General features: G+C 46.9%; 12 non-coding genes across 12 annotated transcripts; all 12 read left to right on the top strand.

Annotated features, from left to right (window-relative positions):
- Positions 1–592: 592 nt before the first annotated feature.
- On the top strand, positions 593–704 carry LOC124853290. Its single transcript, XR_007033633.1, has one exon. It is a non-coding gene; the product is annotated as a U5 spliceosomal RNA (small nuclear RNA).
- Positions 705–882: 178 nt separating this feature from the next.
- On the top strand, positions 883–1,072 carry LOC124854104. The gene has a single exon (XR_007034353.1). It is a non-coding gene; the product is annotated as a U2 spliceosomal RNA (small nuclear RNA).
- A 496-nt stretch (positions 1,073–1,568) lies between these two features.
- On the top strand, positions 1,569–1,681 carry LOC124853344. Its single transcript, XR_007033687.1, has one exon. It is a non-coding gene; the product is annotated as a U5 spliceosomal RNA (small nuclear RNA).
- Positions 1,682–1,856: 175 nt separating this feature from the next.
- Positions 1,857–2,047, top strand: LOC124854421. Its single transcript, XR_007034665.1, has one exon. It is a non-coding gene; the product is annotated as a U2 spliceosomal RNA (small nuclear RNA).
- A 494-nt stretch (positions 2,048–2,541) lies between these two features.
- On the top strand, positions 2,542–2,655 carry LOC124853151. The gene has a single exon (XR_007033494.1). It is a non-coding gene; the product is annotated as a U5 spliceosomal RNA (small nuclear RNA).
- Positions 2,656–2,829: 174 nt separating this feature from the next.
- LOC124854195 lies at positions 2,830–3,018 on the top strand. The gene has a single exon (XR_007034442.1). It is a non-coding gene; the product is annotated as a U2 spliceosomal RNA (small nuclear RNA).
- A 497-nt stretch (positions 3,019–3,515) lies between these two features.
- Positions 3,516–3,627, top strand: LOC124853289. The gene has a single exon (XR_007033632.1). It is a non-coding gene; the product is annotated as a U5 spliceosomal RNA (small nuclear RNA).
- A 177-nt stretch (positions 3,628–3,804) lies between these two features.
- On the top strand, positions 3,805–3,997 carry LOC124854149. The gene has a single exon (XR_007034397.1). It is a non-coding gene; the product is annotated as a U2 spliceosomal RNA (small nuclear RNA).
- A 500-nt stretch (positions 3,998–4,497) lies between these two features.
- On the top strand, positions 4,498–4,607 carry LOC124853588. The gene has a single exon (XR_007033928.1). It is a non-coding gene; the product is annotated as a U5 spliceosomal RNA (small nuclear RNA).
- A 179-nt stretch (positions 4,608–4,786) lies between these two features.
- On the top strand, positions 4,787–4,976 carry LOC124854435. Its single transcript, XR_007034679.1, has one exon. It is a non-coding gene; the product is annotated as a U2 spliceosomal RNA (small nuclear RNA).
- Positions 4,977–5,468: 492 nt separating this feature from the next.
- Positions 5,469–5,579, top strand: LOC124853735. The gene has a single exon (XR_007034074.1). It is a non-coding gene; the product is annotated as a U5 spliceosomal RNA (small nuclear RNA).
- Positions 5,580–5,758: 179 nt separating this feature from the next.
- On the top strand, positions 5,759–5,948 carry LOC124854434. Its single transcript, XR_007034678.1, has one exon. It is a non-coding gene; the product is annotated as a U2 spliceosomal RNA (small nuclear RNA).
- Positions 5,949–6,013: the final 65 nt, after the last annotated feature.

Here is a 6,013-nt window from a genome sequence, read left to right as displayed (position 1 = left end):
CAGATTTTTGGCATGAGGGCAGAAATTTGGAGCTTGCTCCTTTCTCTCACGCATCGACCTAGCATTGCAGTGCCGCTGGGAGCGGTGCACTCTGTTCTTACCTTGTAGAAAACCAAACACTCAAACAATTGTCGCGTATCAAAGTGAATTCTACACTGGCTCAATGAAAGTGAGGTAACGGCCTGGCACACACAAGTGTGTGAAACCGCTCTGATGGCTCACTGCTTAGTGGCGTGACCATGCACGGGGTCACAATGAGCTTGAACTGGATTCCAAATTGAGTTAGAAGCGTTTGTCAAGAATGGAAACTTGCTTCACTCAAGACCTTCTGGGAGACTTGGTGAGAAACCAGAGTCAGCATTTTGGAGCGAATGTAAGTGGTTCAGGGATGTATTGCTTAGGCAGGCTTAAAGCCAATCACAGTAGTCAGGGCAGGAGAGTAATAAAGACGTGTATAATTTTGGTTGGCAGATGGGGCGGAGTTAGGAATGTTGCATACTGGGATCTGACATGCGGAAAGCAAAGAGAGGCCTACCGTGAAGGTGGTGACTGTGACGGAGGCTCCTCTGCTGCTCTCCAACAGAGGCCATGCTGACTCTGGTTTCTCTTCATAACGCACAAGTCTTTCGCCTTTTACTAAAGACTTCCGTGGAGAGGAACAAACATGAGTTGAATATATTTTGGCAGGCTTTGCTGTATGGCTGAGCCTTATGAAATTGTGAAAAGTCAAAGAGCTGTCTAGGTCAGAAATCAAGCGTCACAAAGGAGAGCTTGGGCGGAGGTGATAAGCAGCAGCCATTGTTATGCACACCTACGAGGCAGGTACCACAACAAGTGAGATTTGTGCCAAGAGCTTGGCGTGGACATCAACACTTGGGGCTTATCGCTTCTCGGCCTTTTGGCTAAGATCAAGTGTAGTATCTGTTCTTATCAGTTTAATATCTGATATGTCCTCTATATGAGGACTACATATTAAGCAGATTTTGGCATGAGGGCAGAAATTTGGAGCTTGCTCCTTTCTCTCCATGCATCGACCTAGCATTGCAGTGCCGCTGGGAGCGGTGCACTCTGTTCTTACCTTGTAGAAAACCAAACACTCAAACAATTGTCGCGTATCAAAAGTGAATTCTACACTGGCTCAATGAAAGTGAGAATGTGACTGGCACACACAAGTGTGTGAAACCGCTCTGATGGCTCACTGCTTAGTGGCGTGACCATGCAGGGTCACAATGAGCTTGAACTGGATTCCAAATTGGGTTAGAAGCGTTTGTCAAGAATGGAAACTTGCTTTCACTCAAGACCTTCTGGGAGACTTGGTGAGAACCAGAGTCAGCATTTTGGAGCGAATGTAAGTGGTTCAGGGATGTATTGCTTAGGCAGGCTTAAAAGCCAATCACAGTAGTCAGGGCAGGAGGTAATAAAGGCGTGTATAATTTTGGTTGGCAGATGGGGCGGGTTGGGAATGTTGCATACTGGGATCTGACATACGCGGAAAGCAAAGAGAGGCCTACCGTGAAGGTGGTGACTGTGACCGAGAGGCTCCTCTGCTGCTCTCAACAGAGCCATGCTGACTCTGGTTTCTCTTCATACGCACAAGTCTTTCGCCTTTTACTAAAGACTTCCGTGGAGAGGAACAAACATGAGTTGAATATATTTTGGAGGCTTTGCTGTATGGCTGAGCCTTATGAAGTGTGAAAAGTCAAAGAGCTGTCTAGGTCAGAAATCAAGCGCCACAAAGGAGAGCTTGGGCGGAGGTGATAAGCAGCAGCCATTGTTATGCACACCTTCTGAGCGGGGTACCACAACAAGTGAGATTTGTGCCAAGAGCTTGGCGTGGACATCAACACTTGGGGGTTATCGCTTCTCGGCCTTTTGGCTAAGATCAAGTGTAGTATCTGTTCTTATCAGTTTAATATCTGATATGTCCTCTATATGAGGACTACATATTAAGCAGATTTTTGGCATGAGGGCAGAAATTTGGAGCTTGCTCCTTTCTCTCCACGCATCGACCTAGCATTGCAGTGCCGCTGGGAGCGGTGCACTCTGTTCTTACCTTGTAGAAAACCAAACACTCAAACAATTGTCGCGTATCAAAGTGAATTCTACACTGGCTCAATGAAAGTGAGGTAACGGCCTGGCACACAAGTGTGTGAAACCGCTCTGATGGCTCACTGCTTTGTGGCGTGACCATGCGGGGGTCACAATGGGCTTGAACTGGATTCCAAATTGAGTTAGAAGCGTTTGTCAAGAATGGAAACTTGCTTTCACTCAAGACCTTCTGGGAGACTTGGTGAGAAACCAGAGTCAGCATTTTGGAGCGAATGTAAGTGGTTCAGGGATGTATTGCTTAGGCAGGCTTAAAGCCAATCACAGTAGTCAGGGCAGGAGGTAATAAAGGCGTGTATAATTTTGGTTGGCAGATGGGGGCGGGTTGGGAATGTTGCATACTGGGATCTGACATGCGGAAAGCAAAGAGGCCTACCGTGAAGGTGGTGACTGTGACCGAGAGGCTCCTCTGCTGCTCTCCAACAGAGGCCATGCTGACTCTGGTTTCTCTTCATAACGCACAAGTCTTTCGCCTTTTACTAAAGACTTCCGTGGAGAGGAACAAACATGAGTTGAATATATTTTTGGGGCTTTGCTGTATGGCTGAGCCTTATGAGATTGTGAAAAGTCAAAGAGCTGTCTAGGTCAGAAATCAAGCGCCACAAAGGAGAGCTTGGGCGGAGGTGATAAGCAGCAGCCATTGTTATGCACACCTACGGCAGGGGTACCACAACAAGTGAGATTTGTGCCAAGAGCTTGGCGTGGACATCCAACACTTGCAAGAACGCTTCTGGCCTTTTGGCTAAGATCAAGTGTAGTATCTGTTCTTATCAGTTTAATATCTGATATGTCCTCTATATGAGGACTACATATTAACAGATTTTTGGCATGAGGGCAGAAATTTGGAGCTTGCTCCTTTCTCTCCACGCATCGACCTAGCATTGCAGTGCCGCTGGGAACGGTGCACTCTGTTCTTACCTTGTAGAAAACCAAACACTCAAACAATTGTCGCGTATCAAAAGTGAATTCTACACTGGCTCAATGAAGCTGAGGTAGCGGCCTGGCACACACAAGTGTGTGAACCGCTCTGATGGCTCACTGCTTAGTGGCGTGACCATGCAGAGGTCACAATGAGCTTGAACTGGATTCCAAATTGAGTTAGAAGCGTTTGTCAAGAATGGAAACTTGCTTTCACTCAAGACCTTCTGGGAGACTTGGTGAGAAACCAGAGTCAGCATTTTGGAGCGAATGTAAGTGGTTCAGGGATGTATTGCTTAGGCAGGCTTAAAAGCCAATCACAGTAGTCAGGGCAGGAGGTAATAAAGACGTGTATAATTTTGGTTGGCAGATGGGGCGGGTTGGGAATGTTGCATACTGGGATCTGACATGCGGAAAGCAAAGAGAGGCCTACCGTGAAGGTGGTGACTGTGACCGAGGCTCCTCTGCTGCTCTCCAACAGAGGGCCATGCTGACTCTGGTTTCTCTTCATAACGCACAAGTCTTTCGCCTTTTACTAAAGACTTCCGTGGAGAGGAACAAACATGAGTTGAATATATTTTGGCAGGCTTTGCTGTATGGCTGAGCCTTATGAAATTGTGAAAAGTCAAAGAGCTGTCTAGGTCAGAAATCAAGCGCCACAAAGGAGAGCTTAGGCGGAGGTGATAAGCAGCAGCCATTGTTATGCACACCTCTGAGCAGGTACCACAACAAGTGAGATTTGTGCCAGAGCTTGGCGTGGACATCCAACACTTGGGGCTATAAGCTTCTCGGCCTTTTGGCTAAGATCAAGTGTAGTATCTGTTCTTATCAGTTTAATATCTGATATGTCCTCTATATGAGGACTACATATTAAGCAGATTTTTGGCATGAGGGCAGAAATTTGGAGCTTGCTCCTTTCTCTCCACGCATCGCCACCTAGCATTGCAGTGCCGCTGGGAGCGGTGCACTCTGTTCTTACCTTGTAGAAAACCAAACACTCAAACAATTGTCGCGTATCAAAAGTGAATTCTACACTGGCTCAATGAAACTGAGGTAACGGCCTGGCACACACAAGTGTGTGAAACCGCTCTGATGGCTCACTGCTTAGTGGCGTGACCATGCACAGAGGTCACAATGAGCTTGAACTGGATTCCAAATTGAGTTAGAAGCGTTTGTCAAGAATGGAAACTTGCTTTCTCAAGACCTTCTGGGAGACTTGGTGAGAAACCAGAGTCAGCATTTTGGAGCGAATGTAAGTGGTTCAGGGATGTATTGCTTAGGCAGGCTTAAAGCCAATCACAGTAGTCAGGGCAGGAGGTAATAAAGACGTGTATAATTTTGGTTGGCAGATGGGGGCGGAGTTGGGAATGTTGCATACTGGGATCTGACATGCGGAAAGCAAAGGGAGCCTACCGTGAAGGTGGTGACTGTGACCGAGAGGCTCCTCTGCTGCTCTCCAACAGAGGGCCATGCTGACTCTGGTTTCTCTTCATAACGCACAAGTCTTTCGCCTTTTACTAAAGACTTCCGTGGAGGAACAAACATGAGTTGAATATATTTTGGCAGGCTTTGCTGTATGGCTGAGCCTTATGAAATTGTGAAAAGTCAAAGAGCTGTCTAGGTCAGAAATCAAGCGCCACAAAGGAGAGCTTGAGGCGGAGGTGATGTGCAGCAGCCATTGTTATGCACACCTACGAGCAGGTACCACAACAAGTGAGATTTGTGCCAAGAGCTTGGCGTGGACATCCAACACTTGGGGCTTATAAGCTACCGGCCTTTTGGCTAAGATCAAGTGTAGTATCTGTTCTTATCAGTTTAATATCTGATATGTCCTCTATATGAGGACTACATATTAAGCAGATTTTTGGCATGAGGGCAGAAATTTGGAGCTTGCTCCTTTCTCTCACGCATCGACCTAGCATTGCAGTGCCGCTGGGAGCGGTGCACTCTGTTCTTACCTTGTAGAAAACCAAACACTCAAACAATTGTTGCGTATCAAAGTGAATTCTACACTGGCTCAATGAAAGTGAGGTAACGGCCTGGCACACACAAGTGTGAAACCGCTCTGATGGCTCACTGCTTTGTGGCGTGACCATGCAGGGTCACAATGAGCTTGAACTGGATTCCAAATTGAGTTAGAAGCGTTTGTCAAGAATGGAAACTTGCTTTCACTCAAGACCTTCTGGGAGACTTGGTGAGAAACCAGAGTCAGCATTTTGGAGCGAATGTAAGTGGTTCAGGGATGTATTGCTTAGGCAGGCTTAAAGCCAATCACAGTAGTCAGGGCGAGGTAATAAAGACGTGTATAATTTTGGTTGGCAGATGGGGGCGGGTTGGGAATGTTGCATACTGGGATCTGACATGCGGAAAGCAAAGAGAGGCCTACCGTGAGGTGGTGACTGTGACCGAGAGGCTCCTCTGCTGCTCTCAACAGAGGGCCATGCTGACTCTGGTTTCTCTTCATGACGCAGAGTCTTTCGCCTTTTACTAAAGACTTCCGTGGAAGGAAACAAACATGAGTTGAATATATTTTGGCAGGCTTTGCTGTATGGCTGAGCCTTATGAAATTGTGAAAAGTCAAAGAGCTGTCTAGGTCAGAAATCAAGCGCCACAAAGGAGAGCTTGGGCGGAGGTGATAAGCAGCAGCCATTGTTATGCACACCTACTGACAGGGTACCACAACAAGTGAGATTTGTGCCAAGAGCTTAGCGTGGACATCCAACACTTGGGGCTTATCGCTTCTCGGCCTTTTGGCTAAGATCAAGTGTAGTATCTGTTCTTATCAGTTTAATATCTGATATGTCCTCTATATGGGGACTACATATTAAGCAGATTTTGGCATGAGGGGCAGAAATTTGGAGCTTGCTCCTTTCTCTCACGCATGCGACCTAGCATTGCAGTGCCGCTGGGGCGGTGCACTCTGTTCTTACCTTGTAGAAAACCAAACACTCAAACAATTGTCGCGTATCAAAAGTGAATTCTACACTGG

The sequence above is a fragment of the Hippoglossus stenolepis genome, chromosome 10, assembly GCF_022539355.2.
Source record: "Hippoglossus stenolepis isolate QCI-W04-F060 chromosome 10, HSTE1.2, whole genome shotgun sequence".
NCBI lineage: Eukaryota > Metazoa > Chordata > Actinopteri > Pleuronectiformes > Pleuronectidae > Hippoglossus > Hippoglossus stenolepis.
The sequence above is the reverse complement of the archived record's forward strand: the minus strand, read 5'-3'. Positions and strand labels throughout refer to the sequence as shown.